The sequence below is a fragment of the Brassica napus genome, chromosome C8 (assembly GCF_020379485.1).
Source record: "Brassica napus cultivar Da-Ae chromosome C8, Da-Ae, whole genome shotgun sequence".
NCBI classification, from domain to species: domain Eukaryota; kingdom Viridiplantae; phylum Streptophyta; class Magnoliopsida; order Brassicales; family Brassicaceae; genus Brassica; species Brassica napus.
The window spans coordinates 4,907,834-4,924,391 of record NC_063451.1 but is presented as its reverse complement, the minus strand read 5'-3'; the positions used below and the strand labels follow the sequence as shown (position 1 = coordinate 4,924,391).

Below are 16,558 nucleotides of genomic sequence, written 5' to 3'. Positions count from 1 at the left end.
CCTATATGCTCTAGACTCTCCTAAAAATGCAAGTGATGTAGTCTATATGATTTTTTTTCTTTTTTTTTATGAAAAAAGGTATGTATGCAAGACTCAATGCAAAATCATCAAAGCAAACATGATCAAATACTTGGTACCTCCCCCAAACTTAAGTTACACAGTCTATGTGTTGTCAAGTAGAGAGAGATACCCAAAAGAAAGCTAATATGCAAAAAAAATGAAATGGTATATACAAGGGAAAGTAATGAAGTACCTTCTACAGATAGTGAGTAGAGGAAGATGCCCCAGCATCGTCGTCGTCAGGTGGGAATGTGGTGTAGTAACCACCTGGTGCTGAGCTGTAGCCTCCAAACCATGGCTGGCTCTGAACCTCGTCAATCTCGACCTCATTATCAGAAGAGGCTAGGGATGGGGACTTGTTTCCTGAGGCGGATGGTTCAATGGGTGGGTTCCTCCACTTGCGCTGGAGCTGTCTAGCAGTGAGGGGGAAACCAAGATCCGCAGGCTGAGGTGGAGGCTGGGGGACTGATGTGTTCGCGAAGGCGAAGTCTGCTGAGCTACATCTAGCTATTCCTCCCCTGGTCAAGACATCAGCTACTTTCTTCATGAACTTGGCTGAAGTCTTTTCTTGCTTCTTCATAGTCTTACTAAGCGCCTTGCACCTGTCTTTCAGCTTTTCTATCGTCCTGTCTTGTGCTTTGTTCCATCTCTGAAGTCGACCAATATGCTCATGAGCATCACGAAGCGCACCAGGGGGAAGAACTCCAGCATATGGCTGGAAGTAGTAGCGCGGAGGTCCATAGACGGGTTCAAATGCTTCTGCAGTAGGTTCGTCATGTCTCTTCAGAGCACTCCTTTTCCTTGGTGCAGCAATGGGACCGAGAGACCCGTGCTCTCCAAGAAAGTCTTCCTGGGAAATGTTGAAGCTGATAGCTCCAGGTCTCTCTAAGCTCGTCAGGTTCTTGTTTGGAAGAACCACCTCAACAGGCTTGCCTTTCAAGTAGTAGTGGTAGACGTAGTTCTTTCCATAAATCCCGCTGAAATAAGTGGCAATCCTCAAGTAAGTGCCATCAATGTATCTAGGTCCTGCTGCGTCCTTTCCCAAGGGAACATTCATAAATTGAAGCAGTGGTGTGATCAACCCGCCAATTCCAACCTTCGGGCGCGAATCAGAGGTGTACCAGGCCCAGTCTCTGCAGTGCTCGAAACGACTCACGAAGAAACTGACCATCCCAAAGGTAGCATAGATGTCGGTGCTTGGAAGAGGCAACACTCCAGGGGCGGCGTAGGGTCAGATAGCCGGGCAAAGCAGTCGCATATCTTCCTCGGTGACATTACCTGCTTCCTTCCGTGGATATAATGCATGGACGAGCATCCTATGGAGGTAGCGCACAGACGGATGCCGGATATGTGAGTTCTTGTCAGACCCGATAGAATGCCTGTTTCCGGTGATCAATTTCCAAAGCTCGGTGGGGAGATTTTCGCATTTGGGAAGAGATGAGTCTTCCAAGTCTTGGAACCCCATGACTCTCCCAATGTCCTTGAAGTTTATGTTGTAGTCTCTCCCATTGACCTTGAACTTGATCTTGCCCCATCCTTGCCTTACATGCGGAGTGTTATGGTAAGTAACCTCAAGGGAAGACAAGAACTGACAGAAGACATCCTTGTAGACAGGGTAAGCCATGGTGAGGAGTTTTGGCAGCTTCAAATGTTCCAGCATCGCCTCAATATCAGAATCAAGACTCAACTCCTTCAGCAAATCAAGGTCGGCGAACCTTATTGGAGTCCAAGTGACACCATTCAGCAAGTGATCATACAACTCTTCCACAGATGGAGTTTTCTTCCTGTCTCTATCAACAGCAACCGCCTTCCCTTTTGACATCTTGGCTTTCTTTGTAGGAGTCTGCTCATCCTCACTTTCATCGTCACTCTCCTCATTAGTGGGAACTGCTACACTTTTCCCTTCCCTCTTCTCTTGCTCTTTTGATTTCTTTGTAGCCAGGATTTGTTGTCGAGAAGTCCTCTGTGCCCTAGAGCCAGCTGGCTCGGAGGCTAAGGCTTTCCCTCTTAGTGCAGACTCTTTTCTTTCAGCTTGCTTCTCAGCATCCAGCTTTCCCTTTGTTTTCTTAACCATTGGTACCTGAAAAATTCAAAACTTGAAAATGGATAACTAGATGGAAGCAAAGAAGATTAAGACTTTGTAAATAAAAATTGCAAGAGTAAACTCAACAAATGAACTAACAATTTAAGCTCAAGTTAACCCAATGCAACTATTTCACACATTTAGCACTAAGAAGCCAAGCTAAGAGCAAATAATCACACTTCTCAATCTTATCAAAATATGAAAATTACAAGTTAAGTAAAATTCAATAATCAAAGTGGTTCTAGAATGAGAAAATTCTTTAATCAAACTTTTAAACACTTGAACAAACCAAGTTCACCCACCAACACACTCAATTAAGGTCAATTTCGAAAAGCTCCAAATCCATGAACCCTAATTTTGTCAAAGTTCAAATTAAACTCAATTTCACCATTAATTTAACAATCCAACTTGATAGATAAGCTTTCCCTAGTCTATTTCACCACAATTAAGCAAGAAAATGACCAAATTTCGACTTTCAAATTCTAGGGTTCATGAACCTACGAAATTGAATTTAAAAACTCAATACCTTGCTTTGGATGAAAGGAAATGGTGAATGGGTGATGGGGAATAGGCTACAGGGGCCAAAGCTTTGATTTAGAAACAAGAACTAGGTGATTTGGTTGAGAATTGAGAGAGTTATGGGATTTTTGGTGTGGGTGAGTTTGAGAGAGTATGAGTGTTTGGGAGGGGAGGGAGAGTGAGGAAGATGAAAATCGAGGGTTGTGGGCTAGGTTTAGGGTCGTCAGGTTCGGTTTAGGTGGGAAGGGACCGGTCCAATTAAATTGAAACCGGGATTAGATCGAAAATCACTTACCTAAACCGGTCGTGGAGCGACCTCGGCACGTCGCTCCGGGACGTCGCTCTCAAATCGACACTAACCGAGCGACGTCTGGGTGTCGTTGTGGTGTCGTCGCTCCCAGCTCGACAAACCCGAGTGACCTTAGGGTGTCGCTGTGGTGAGGTCGCTCCGGAGCTGGAGCGATTTCGCGTTGTCGCTCTAGGAGGTCGCTCCGAGAGTATTTTTCGAGCCCCAAAATGCCGTAAAGACGAGCGACTTATTTCACTCGCTGTGGTGACGTCGCTCTGGAGCTGGAGCGACTTCTTGTCGTCGCTCTAGGTCCTCGCTCCCACGCCTGATTCTTTGCTGAAACCGGCTCGATCAAGCACATGCACACAACTTCAACTCTTTCTTTTTTTTTTTTTTTTTAGAAATATGATGAAAATGAAAATACTAATGCAATATGTACAAGGATATACATGGGACTTCCTCCCAAGTGAGCTTGTTTAAAGTCTCTAGCTTGACTTTGCCTCCATTTAGATTAGGTCGGGGTAGGATCAGAAAGTGGAGTTGAAACCCCATCTTCCTCTGGTGCTGTCGCCATGTAGAGCTTAATGTAGCATCCCCATCCCGCGGTCTGAACTGGATCAGTCCAAGGTCGGACTGATCAAACGAGACAGACATGTTGGACATGTCTTCTGGATAGTTCTAGTCAGATTAAGATGATACTGTCTGTCCGAACATAGCAGTTTAGCTTGTCGGACTAAGTTGGACGGATTCAGCAAGGCAGCTGGACATGTCAGCCGATATCAGTTAGTCCTTGTATGGACGGACTGATGTACGTTCTGATGGGAATGGATACTGAGCTAAGTGCGTACTGAAAGGCCAAGTTGATGTCGGGAACAGTTAATCTGGCGGTTACAGGGTGGTTATCTGAGGCGGTTACTAAGCAGTTCCGGAACAGTTGCTAGAGTAGTCAGCATAGCAGTTGGGAACTGTTTAAGTACGGTTCTGGATTATCTGAACTGACTGGGACAGTTGATGGGTTCGGGAACTGCTAAGGTAGTTACGGAACCGAGAAAGAAACTGCTCGAGGGCAGTTTATGAATTAAAATAGGCGAGAGCAGTTATAAGCTTGATGGGGGCGCGGGAGCGGTTATGGACTAACGGTTTTGGGGTGGAAACCGTCCAACCACTGATTTAGTCTGATTTTCGCGGATCAGAAAGGGGGAGATCTTTCTGGACACGGTTTTCAAGTGAGAAAAGGGAGAGAAATACCGAGAGAGGGGGGAATCAGATCGAGAGACACTGAGATCGCCGTGAAAGGACCGGTCGGATTTGGTTCCGGCAGCCCACGTACCGAGCAATGGTACGCGTTGGGTTTACTGGTGCGTACGACGGTTAGAAGCAAGCCGCATACTGAGAAAAGGATATCGCGATGGTTCGCGATGTATACATGGGTGTCTACGGTGTTAAAATCAGCGAATCCGTGCGCAAGCCATGAGAGTGGGACGATCGGCTTGGTCTGTACGGCGGGAGCCGTGTACTGGGTGTGCGCATGGTGTTGACTGGGTTTGATGGATCGACAAGGTGCGGGCGGTTACGATCGATACATGTGAGACTGGGATCTAACGCGAGATAGTCTGATCGAGTCCGCTTGAGACGACGTTCAACGCACTGAAGGGAGCAAGCGATGGACTATCCAGTGGGTTCTGGTTGGACTACGAGCAGTACTGGTAGCGTACGGGAACGCGAGTATGTGTCTGGATGCAAACCGTACTGGAGGCATACTGAAGAGGAACGGCTGGAGGAGTATTGGCTGGATTGGATAGTGTACTGATGTACATGGCTCAAAGGAGCGTGTTACTGGAACTGGATGATTTGAGGGAAGGATGGCTGTGAGGAGAACTGACTGGATCGAGGGCTGTGGAGCCGACCGTGTATTGACTGATCCGGGTGTGATCAGGGACTGGTTCTGGGACGCTAAGCATGGCTAGTGTACTGTCTGTTCTGGATGGCTGGTTGGAGACCAAGCCGTCTCTCTTTGTTTACTTGGATCACGTGGGGATGGTTGGATGAGTGACTAAGGAACAAGGGGATTCGGTTAAGTATCTGATCGAGCTGGCTGGATAAGACGGATGGGAAGCAGGAAGACAGCAAGGAAAGAGTGTATGGATGGATTTTCAGATAACAAAGCACCGAGGCAGTAAGGTACATGTTTATTATACTGTCTGTTGTAGTGATTCGCTAGGATGCTGAATAGACTTAGCGAACACTCGGATCTGAACTGAACCTCTTAGGGAAAAGCTGGTTAAAAACCGTAAGTAAAGGGAATATTTCGTAAAGGGCTAGTTTGGGTCGGGGCAAGCGAATTGAGGACAAACCGGCGGTAAGGGAAACCGGATCGGGGCCTTTCAAGTGGTATCAGAGCGATTATGGTTCTAGGACAGAGTTGGAAGGAATATTCAAGATTTGTCTAGACCGAACGGATGTGGAAAATGCTAAGCACGAGCATTGGAGAACTGACGAGAGACTTGATCTTGGGAGTGATCAAGTCGGACTTACACTTTGTATGGGCAATTGTAAGTTAGAAGTCTAACTGGAAAGAAACCGGAGATAATATCATTGATGAATGATTGGATTGGTGTAATGAAGTCTGAGTTAAGATCATTTGGAGAATGATCGGGATTTTGCTTAAGGTGTTCTGGATTACTCAAGAGAGTTATCCAATAAATTTTTTTAAGTGTTGGAAACAACCGAGAGGTTTATTTAAGTCAATGGATCCGGATTCTGATGTGGAGAAACGGGAAAGATTGACAAAGTGTATTCTGAAGCTTAAGGATAATCAGCTGACTGGAGCTAGGATTGAATCAAGTGGCTCGAGGAAGCCAAAGATGCTTCGGAAAAGTCTAAGTAAGACAAGGAACTGTCAAGGACAATGATGTCGGATATGGAACCAAGGAGCTGATGAGTTTAACTCTGTATGGATAAGATGTCCATAATTGAATTTGGAAAGAAGACTTCATCGGAAAGGTTCAAGGCAGGATAGCCGAGTGGATGAGCTGGATGTTGTAAACGGGAACTGAGTTGGACAAGTGGTCCGAGAATTGAGATAGTATCTCAATAAACTGGCTAACGTAATGGATGGATTACTGTGAGATAACCTGAAAGAGTCGGGGAATCGGGAAACTGAAATGGATAAGTCATCCATGGAAAAGTCTATGATGACTAAGACACTGATGCTGGAATGTGAAGTTGAGAGACTTATATTCAAGTGGAACGTTCTGTTGAGGATGCTTTGACAGATTCTAAGATTTTCAAGTGATGGACAACCTGGTCCGGGAAATTGAAACTAGAAGTTCCATGGAAGGATTCGGAAAAATCTGCGTAAGACTTATACATAGCAAGTGGCAAGTGTAAGCAAGTCTGGATATAAAGAACTGGACAAGAGAATTTTCAAGTATGACTAAGCTCGATTGTCTTAGTAGGTTTGTGCGGTCCGAGAGTTGAGATTATCGGAACAAGAGATTAGAAGTCAGGTGTACTTGCCAAAGACTTGTTAGGTGAGCAAGAAACTACTCGGAGGTATAAGATGCTATAGATGATGAGTTGTGGTCGGAGTTTCAAAAGTGGTAAATGATCGGTTCCTGCCATGAGCGTCTAGATCACACAATCTAATTAAGGGCTGTTATGCTTGCTAAGGCTTGCTGAATTTTGGATGACGGTTCGATGAATTGGGACGATCATTTGAGTTTAGATTATTGATTCCTTTCATGCGAGAGTCTAGATCAGTCTAGGTGCTTTTGGCTGAGATACTCATTAACACTTAGCTTGATTGTAAGACGGCTGCTCGATGACTTGGAATGATAATGCTGGACCAGACTAAGTGTCTGATTAACTAGACAAGTGGGAATACTGAAACCATTAGTGTTAGTGTTGATGATATGTCCTTAGGAACCGAGTGGGGTTGCTGAGCCATAACAGTTCTGATACTGTCTGTTATGGCATCTATGGAAACCGAGAGTTTCCAGGACGTGACTGTCTATCATCGCGTGTTCTATCCTGACGTCTGTGGGAAACGGAGTGTTGCCAAGACGTAACTGTTATCGCGTCGGTGGGAACTAGATTAGTTTGCCATCGCGTGTCTGTACTGTAGTATGCAGAAACCCAATTTGATGTCTGTGGGAGATGTACCTTCCAAGACATAACTGTTTTGTCACTGGAACTCAAGGAGTTCACTACTGTGGGTTTCCGATCGCGATGAAAGCATGGATGGGAACTAGTGAGAGTTTGCCATCACATGTCTGTAGGATGTCTGGCTGTTTGATATGTCATGTATGTACTGATGTCTTTGGGAACTGTTGAGTCTTCCAAGACATAACTGTGACTGAGTCAATGGGAAAAAGATGAGTTTGTCATTATGGGATTGTGAACCGGGAAGGATTGGGAGTCCGAAGGGAAGACTATGCAAGGGATCAAGTGTAGGATCCAATAAGAAATGTCTGTAAAGATTAAGAATGATCCGGAGGTGTCAATAAAGATCAGTAAAGATCTGAGAAAAGCTGATGTCGATCATAAGTGGTCGAGAATGGTTAGGATGAGGGATTGATCCGAGGAAACAACTGTGAGGATGTATATGAGATCTATGCGTTCTAAAAAGATTAAGTCCCTAGTATTCGGAGTTAGGCCATGCTAAGGAACCCTGGAGTGCGAGAATCAAACAGTCAAGTCAGGATTGGACTGAGACTGGTTGTAACTGAGTTCTGGAGGGACTAAAGTTGAGTCAATAAGTGACTGTGATTGGTTAAGGTTTAAGATGGAAAAACTTAACTAAGATAGTGAGTTAACACTTCGAGAATTGAGGTAAACTGGTTAGCACTGTTGGGAGTCTAGCGTTCTCGCCAAAGTGTGTGTCCAAACACTAAGAGATTGCTCGGAAGTAAGGACTACTATGCTTAGTGAGTTGGTGCATTGAACCGAGTCTGTTGAGATTAAAAAAAATGGTAAAGAGACCAGATCAAATAATTAATATCTGAGATCAAATCCAATTGTGATTGTGATCAGGAAGTCTGGAACACAGTAATGGTCGAGTGACCGAAAGCCTGAGAATTGAGTTAAGGCATAAGTGTCATGTGTTGGGATTCATTCCAAGTGGGGGAGACTGTTCTGATTGGGTAGAACAAAGTTCTATTAACTGCTGAATTCGAGGACGAATTCATTCCAAGTGGGGGAGACTTGTAGCATCCCCATCCCGCGGTCTGAACTGGATCAGTCCAAGGTCGGACTGATCAAACGGGACAGACATGTTGGACATGTCATCTGGATAGTTCTAGTCAGATTAAGATGATACTGTCTGTCCGAACATAGCAATTTAGCTTGTTGGACTAAGCCGGACGGATTCAGCAAGGCAGCTGAACATGTCAGCCGATATCAGTTAGTCCTTGTATGGACGGACTGATGTACGTTCTGATGGGAATGGGTACTGAGCTAAGGGCGTACTGAAAGGCCAAGTTGATGGCGGGAACATTTAATCTGGCGGTTACAGGGTGGTTATCTGAGGCGGTTACTAAGCAGTTCCGGAACAGTTACTAGAGCGGTTAGCATAGCAGTTGGGAACTGTTTAAGTACGGTTCTGGATTATCTGAACTGATTGGGACGGTTGATGGGTTCGGGAACTGCTAAGGTAGTTACGGAACCGAGAAAAAAACTGCTCGAGGGCAGTTTATGAATTAAAATAGGCGCGGGCAGTTATAAGCTTGATGGGGGCGCGGGAGCGGTTATGGACTGACGGTTTTGGGGTGGAAACCGTCCAACCACTGATTTAGTCTGATTTTCGCAGATCAGAAATGGGGAGATCTTTTTGGACACGGTTTTCAAGTGAATAAAGGGAGAGAAATACCGAGAGAGGGGGGAATCAGATCGAGAGAGACTGAGATCGCCGTGAAAGGACCGGTCGGATCTGGTTCCGACAGCCCACATACCGAGCAATGATACGCGTTGGGTTTACTGGTGCGTACGGCGGTTAGAAGCAAGCCGCATACTGAGAAAAGGATATCGTGATGGTTCGCGATGTATACATGGGTGTCTACGGTGTTACAATCATCGAATCCGTGCGCAAGCCATGAGAGTGGGACGATCGGCTTGGTCTGTACGGCGGGAGCCGTGTACTGGGTGTGCGCATGGTGTTGACTGGGTTTGATGGATCGACAAGGCGCGGGCGGTTACGATCGATACATGTGAGACTGGGATCTAACGCGGGACAGTCTGATCGAGTCTGCTTGAGATGGCGTTCAACGCACTGAAGGGAGCAAGCGATGGACTGTCCGGTGGGTTCTAGTAGGACTACGAGCAGTACTGGTAGCGTACGGGAACGCGAGTATGTGTTTGGATGCGAACCGTACTGGAGGCATACTGAAGAGGAATGGCTGGATTGGATAGTGTACTGATGTACACGGCTCAAAGGAGCGTGTTACTGGAACTGGATGATTTGAGGGAAGGATGGCTGTGAGGAGAACTGACTGGATCGAGGGCTGTGGAGCCGACCGTGTACTGACTGATCCGGGTGTGATCAGGGACTGGTTCTGGGACGCTAAGCATGGCTAGCGTACTGTCTGTTCTGGATGGCTGGTTGGAGACCAAGCTGTCTCTCTTTGTTTACTTGGATCACGTGGGGATGGTTGGCTGAGTGACTAAGGAACAAGGGGATTCGGTTAAGTATCTGATCGAGCTGGCTGGATAAGACGGATGGGAAGCAGGAAGACAGCAAGGAAGGAGTGTGGATGGATTTTCAGATAACAAAGCACCGAGGCAGTAAGATACATGTTTATTATACTGTCTGTTGTAGTGATTCGCTAGGATGCTAGATAGACTTAGCGAACACTCAGATCTGAACTGAACCTCTTAGGGGAAAGCTGGTTAAAAACCGTAAGTAAAGAGAATATTTCGTAAAGGGCTAGTTTGGGTCGGGGCCTTTCACTTAACCCTTTGCCCATTGACTGTGAAGTCTCTTCCATCAGTACTCCACAAAACTATTGCCCCATATGGCCTAACCTCCTTGACCTTGAAAGGAACGGACCACCTTGACTTAAGCTTTCCTGAAAATAACTTCAGCCTATAGTTGTAGAGAAGAACTTGATCTCCTTCTTTAAACTCTCTCTTCAGGATATTCTTGTCATGGGAAGCTTTAGTCTTCTCCTTGTAAATCTTGAGTTTTCAAAAGCATCCATTCTTATCTCATCAAGCTCATGTAGCTGTAGAAGTCTTTTCTCCTTGGCACTCTTGATGTCAAAGTTCAACAACTTTACTGCCCATAGTGCCTTGTACTTAAGCTTCACTGGCAGATGGCAAGCTTTCCTGTACACTAGGTTGAAAGGTGTGGTCCCCAGAGGTGTCTTGTAAGATGTCCTATAAGCCCAAAGCGCATCATCAAGCTTAATGGACCAATCCTTCCTTGTAATCACCACAATCTTCTCCAAAATGGACTTGATCTCTCTGTTAGAAATCTCAACTTGACCACTTGTTTGAGGATGGTAAGGAGTTGCTACCTTGTGCTTTACACCGTTCTTCTTGAGAAGTCCCTCAAGCAGTTTGTTGATGAAATGAGAGCCTCCATCACTGATCACAACTCTTGGAACTCCAAACCTTGGAAAGATGATGCTCCTGAACATCTTGGTTACAACTCTAGCATCATTGGTGGGGCTTGCAATAGCTTCCATCCATTTGGAGACATAATCAACTGCTACAAGGATGTATTTGTTGCCAAAGGATGATGGAAATGGTCTCATGAAGTCAATACCCCACACATCAAACACTTCAACTTCAAGGATTGGATTTTGAGGCATCTCATTCCTTTTGGTGATGTTCCCTCTCTTTTGGCATGAATCACACTTTGAAACAAAGTCTTGTGTATCCTTAAACATGTGTGGCCACCCGAATCCAGCTTGTAGCACCTTTGCAACAGTCTTGAAGGTAGCAAAGTGGCCTACATAGGATGATCCATGACATTGTGTAAGGATCCCATCAATCTCCTCATTAGCAACCACTCTCCTATAAAGTTGATGCTTGCAGAGAATGTAGAGGTAGAGCTCATCCCAGTAGTACCTCTTCACATCCTTGTAGAACTTCTTCTTGGCATAGCCTACAAGATTCAAAGGTTCTTTTCTTGTGGCTAGGTAGTTCACCAAATCAGCATACCGAGGTTCTTTCTCTTCTATTGTCTTGACTTCTTCAAGCTTTCTACCAGTCTCACAAACTGCCATCACTGCTCCAATAGCCATGATCTGCTCCTCTGGAAGTCCTTCGTCAATAGGAATGCCACACTCCACTCTCAGCCTGGACAAGTGATCAGCTACACCATTCTCAACTCCTGACTTGTCCTTGATCTCTAAATCAAACTCTTGAACCAAAAGGATCCATCTCAAGAGCATGGGTTTTGCATCCTTCTTGGCCAAAAGGTGTCTCAAAGTAGCATGATCTGTGTAGACAATGACTTTAGATCCCACCAAGTAGCTTCTGAACTTCTCAAAGGCAAAGACAATGGCTAGCATCTCCTTCTCTGTTGTGGCATACCTCATCTGAGCATCATTCAGGGTTTGGCTCGCGTAGTAGATCACATGGGTCTTGCCATCTTTCTTCTGCTCCAAAACAGCTCCCACAGCATAGTCACTAGCATCACACATGATCTCAAAGGGAAGATCCCAATCAGGTGGCTGGACAATTGGAGCACTGATGAGTTCACCTTTCAGCTTCTTGAAGGCTTCTAGACATTCCACATCAAAGCTGAAAGTAGCTTCTTTGCACAGCAGCCTGGTCAATGGTCTAGTGATCATGGAGAAGTTCTTGATGAATCTTCTGTAGAACCTAGCATGACCAAGAAAACTTCTGATGTCTTTCACTATCTTTGGTGGGGGCAAACCAACCATAACATCGATCTTAGCCTTATCCACCTCAATCCCCTTCTCTGAAATCTTGTGTCCCAGCACAATTCCTTCCTTAACCATGAAGTGACACTTCTCCCAATTCAGCACAAGGTTGGTGTCTTCACATCTCTGTAGGACCCTGCACAAATTTGACAAACAAGCAGAAAACGAAGATCCGTAGACAGAGAAATCATCCATAAACACCTCCACAACATCCTCAATTAGATCAGAGAAGATTGACATCATGCACCTTTGAAAGGTGGCTGGAGCATTATATAGACCAAATGGCTTTCTTCGATATGCGAAGGTACCACAAGGACATGTGAATGTCGTTTTCTCTTGATCATTGGGATGTATGGGGATTTGGAAGAACCATGAATATCCATCAAGAAAGCAATAAAATAGGTGATTTGCAAGTCTCTCAAGCATCTGATCAATAAATGGTAATGGGAAATGATCCTTTCTAGATGCAGAGTTTAGTTTTCGGTAATCAATGCACATTCTATGACATGTGATGGTTCTTGTTGGTATCAATTCATCCTTGTCATTTCTAATTACAGTGATACCACATTTCTTTGGTACAACATGCACAGGAGATACCCATTTAGAATCTGAAATAGGGTAAATAACACCAGCATCTAAGAGTTTAAGAATCTCTTTCTTTACAACATCCTTCAGGTTAGGATTTAACCTTATTTGATGCTCGATAGAAGTCATTGATTCATCCTCAAGATGTATCCTATGCATGTACAAAGAGGGTGATATTCCTTTGATGTCATCAAGTGAGTAACCTATTGCTTTTTTAAATCTTTTAAGTGTTTTCAAAAGTTCAGATAGCTCAATTTCAGTAAGTTCACTACTCACAATGACATGATAAGTTTCATTAGGACCAAGGAATGCATACCTTACACCATGGGAGAGAGGTTTAAACTCCACTTTAGGCGCCTTAAGCTCGCTCCAGTCATCTTGCTGGGTGTCCTCTTGTTGAGTGACTGAGGCTTCTTGACGAACCACTTGTGGCAGCTCCTCATACTGATCCTTACGAACAAACTCTTTGTGTGAATCCAGCATCATCCCATAGGCAGTACTCTCCAGGTTCTCAATCACTTCAACCTCTCTCTCTATCGTCAAAGCATGCTGTAAAGGGTCTTCCAGTGACAACTCTTCAAGGAGTTCATCAGCAAGGGCGTCCTTCTCTTCAATGTAGAAGACTTGCCCTTGAATTGTTGGTTTCTTCATTACCTCCTTGATGTCAAAGTGGAGAATGTGGCATTTACCCAAGTGGAGATCAATCTGGCCCTCTTTCACATTAACAATAGCTCATGCTGTAGCTAAGAAAGGCCTTCCAAGGATTAAGGGATCTTGAGCTTCCTCACCCATCTCAAGCACCACAAAGTCTGTAGGGATCTCATCGTTTTCAACCATCACGGGGAGGTCTTCCAAGATACCCACAGGGTACTTCACTGAACGATCAGCCAATACCAGAGAAAGTCTACACTTCTTGTACTGAGTGAAACCAAGCTTCTTAGCAACATATAAATGCATCAAGCTGACACTAGCTCTCAAATCATAGAGACATCTCTCAAATACCATAGGTCCAAGAGCACAGGGTAATGTGAAGCATCCTGGATCTTCAAGCTTCTTTGGAACAACAAGCCTCTGGATGATGGCACTGCACTCATGAGTAAGAATCATCATGCCCTCCATCTCTTTCTTCTTTGCAGCTACAACATCTTTCAGGAACTTGCTATATTGAGGAATCAACATGAAAGCATCAATAACGGGCATTGTGACTTGAACTTTACTCATCTGCTTCTCAAATAGATCTTTGTACTTCTCTAGCATCTGCCTCTTGAATCTACCAGGGAATGGAAGTTTGGGTTCATAGGGAGGAGGAACAAAAGAATTCTCACTTTCTGGAACAAAAACTTCACCATCTTTCACTGTTTTCTTCTCTTCCCCAACCTTTCCTTTACCTTTGGCTTCAACAATCTTCTCTAAAATCTCATCATTGATCTTCTCATCAACAATCACTACTTCATCATCTATGTTGATGGCCACCCCCTCACCTTGTTTCTCAGCATCCTTGGTAAGAGCTCTATGAGGTAACTCCTTACCACTCCTGAGGGTGATAGCTTTCATGGTCTCTTTGGGGTTTTGCTCAGATTTTCCAGGTAAAGAACCTTGTTGGCGATTTTGGTGAGTGTTCATTGCAGCAAACTGCTTCTCTAAAGCTTTGAACTTGTTGTTGAGATCATTGTAGCTCTCATCAATCTTTGAGTGAAGGTTCTTCAACTCATAACCAACATGCTTCTCACTTCTAGTCTGAGACTCCAAGATTTGTTTCAGTAGGGTATCAGTGCTGCTTTCTTGAGGAGTAGAGGTAAAAGGATTAGCTTGTTGTTGGGAAGAATGGTGTCCTTTGTTGTTGAAACCAGGAGGAGGGTTTTGCTGAGGCTGATAGCTGCCTTGCTGGTTGTTCCTAAGCTGATAACCACTCTGTTGGTTGTTGGAATAGGATTTCTGTTGGTAGTTGTTGTACTGAAAGTTTGGCTCTTTTTTGTACCAGCTACCATTGTTGTTAATGAAACACAGCTCTTCTTGACCTTCCAAACCCTCAACCTCATGGACAACAGGTGGTGTCTCTTGGTTTGGGTTACCAACAAAGTTCAGCTGCTCTTGGGTGCATTTATCAGCAATTAGTATGTCTATCTTATCCTGTAGAGCCTTTAACTCCTTCCTCATCTGCTTGTCATTTGTTCTACTGCCTCTGTCGTGGTCTCCACTGTAGACTGCATCACTTTTTACCATGTTGTCAACCAGCTCTTCTGCATCTTCCTCAGTTCTTCCTAAGAAGAACTCATTGCTAGCTGTATCCAATCTGGCTCTGTACTTAGGAAGAGCACCCCTGTAGAATGTGCTCAGCAAGCTTTCCTTAGAGAAACCATGGTGTGGGCATTGAGCTTGGTAGCCCTTGAATCTCTCCCAGGCTTCACTGAATCCTTCCAAGTTCTTCTGTTGAAAGCTGGAAATCTCATTTCTCAGCTTAGCAGTTCTTGAAGTAGAGAAGAACTTCTCCAAAAATGCTTTCTTGCAGTCGTCCCAGGTGGTGATAGAGTCGCTGGGTAGAGACTTCTCCCACTGACGTGCCTTATCCCCCAAAGAGAAAGGGAATAGCTTGAGATTTAAGGCATCTTCGGAAACACCATTGGTTTTTGACAACCCACATTAGCTGTCGAACCTGTCCAAGTGATCAAATGGGTCCTCTAGAGCCAAGCCATGATACTTGTTGTTCTCGATCACGTTGAAGAGTCCTCATTTGAACTTAAAGTTGTTAGTTGCCACAGCCGGTGCTCGGATTCCCAGTCTATGACCACGAATGTTGGGGCGGTCATAAGTGCCAATGGGTCGAGCTGCTCGCTATGGGTGTTGTGGAACGTTGTTGGCTCCATTGGCGTTCGCATCATCTTGAGGTTGGTCTCCCATATCAATATCCAATCTCTGTAAGTGAGCCTGTTGCTCTTCTTCTCTTCTCTTTCTAGCACACTCTCTCTTTAAAGCTCTGATGTCTGCAACTCTGGGAACTAGGTTTGATGGACCCTTGTTCCTCAAGTTCATACACCTGAAAGTAAAAGGGAGGTGAAGAAGGAGAATCAGTAACAAAAGAAAAAAAATAAAAATGACTTAGTCTCAAGCAAGTGACTAAATCTCAATGTTCAAATCTACTCAGAATTTGGCAACGGCGCCAATTTGATGTTAAAAAGTTTTCAAGGCTCCTAAGAAAAATGATGTAGTATAAAAGATTGTCGAACCAATTATAAGGGATTTCAAAGCACTGAGAATGCAAGTACTCACTTAATCTAAGTGCAACCGGTGATTTAAAAGATTTCTAGACTAATGATTAATGCTAATGCAGTTGCAGAATAATAAAAGCGATAAATGAAGTAACTTTCTTGACTAAGGGAAAAGAGAACTCATGGGCATAGGGATTAGACCTTGGGTGATCAAGTTTTGAACTAAGGATGGCAAACAATCAATCAAACTATCAATCTTAAGCTTAGACACAGTTCTAAACAAGCTCTATGTCTAGATGAATGTTCATTTACTAACACATTTCAAACATCAAATGTCTTTGGTTGAATAATATGAAAGCAATCATTACTAACAAGTCTAATGGCTATCTTAGCACCTCTAACAACAAATGTCTTTGGCAAAGTATGCTAAAAGCTTAGAAGAGTTGTCTCAGGCATTTCATCAAACACTTTTTGGGTGGAAAATGCCTAAAGATCAACTTTTGAGAGGCAAACTCAGAAGATGCATTATGAATACTCTACTAGCAAGGACTAAGAATGATCTACACTAAAACATCCTAGCTCTAACCTAATCACCCTTAATCTCCCGAACCCATGAATTCAAAAGGTGATTACTCACCAATCTCCATGATTCCTCTTAAACCCATATTGAATTTCAGATTAATCATGTAGAGAAATACAGAGAATCGATATGAAAACAACAGGATTGCAATAACAAAAATGATCAATTGAATCAAAGAGATGAACTTTCCAAGAGGTTTTTGGTGGTTTTCTTAAGATAAAAGATAATCGGCCTCCAATGGCTTACAAAAATTACTTAAACATAGGTTTAGAAAGTGTAAAAACGTGCATAACAAATGACCAAAAGGCCTTGATTAATCATAAGTTCGACCAAATAATTGAAGCG

At 44.1% G+C, this 16,558-nt stretch overlaps 1 non-coding gene across 1 annotated transcript; it reads left to right on the top strand.

Annotated features, from left to right (window-relative positions):
- Positions 1 to 14,780: 14,780 nt before the first annotated feature.
- LOC125592077 lies at positions 14,781 to 14,887 on the top strand. The gene has a single exon (XR_007327927.1). It is a non-coding gene; the product is annotated as a small nucleolar RNA R71 (small nucleolar RNA).
- Positions 14,888 to 16,558: the final 1,671 nt, after the last annotated feature.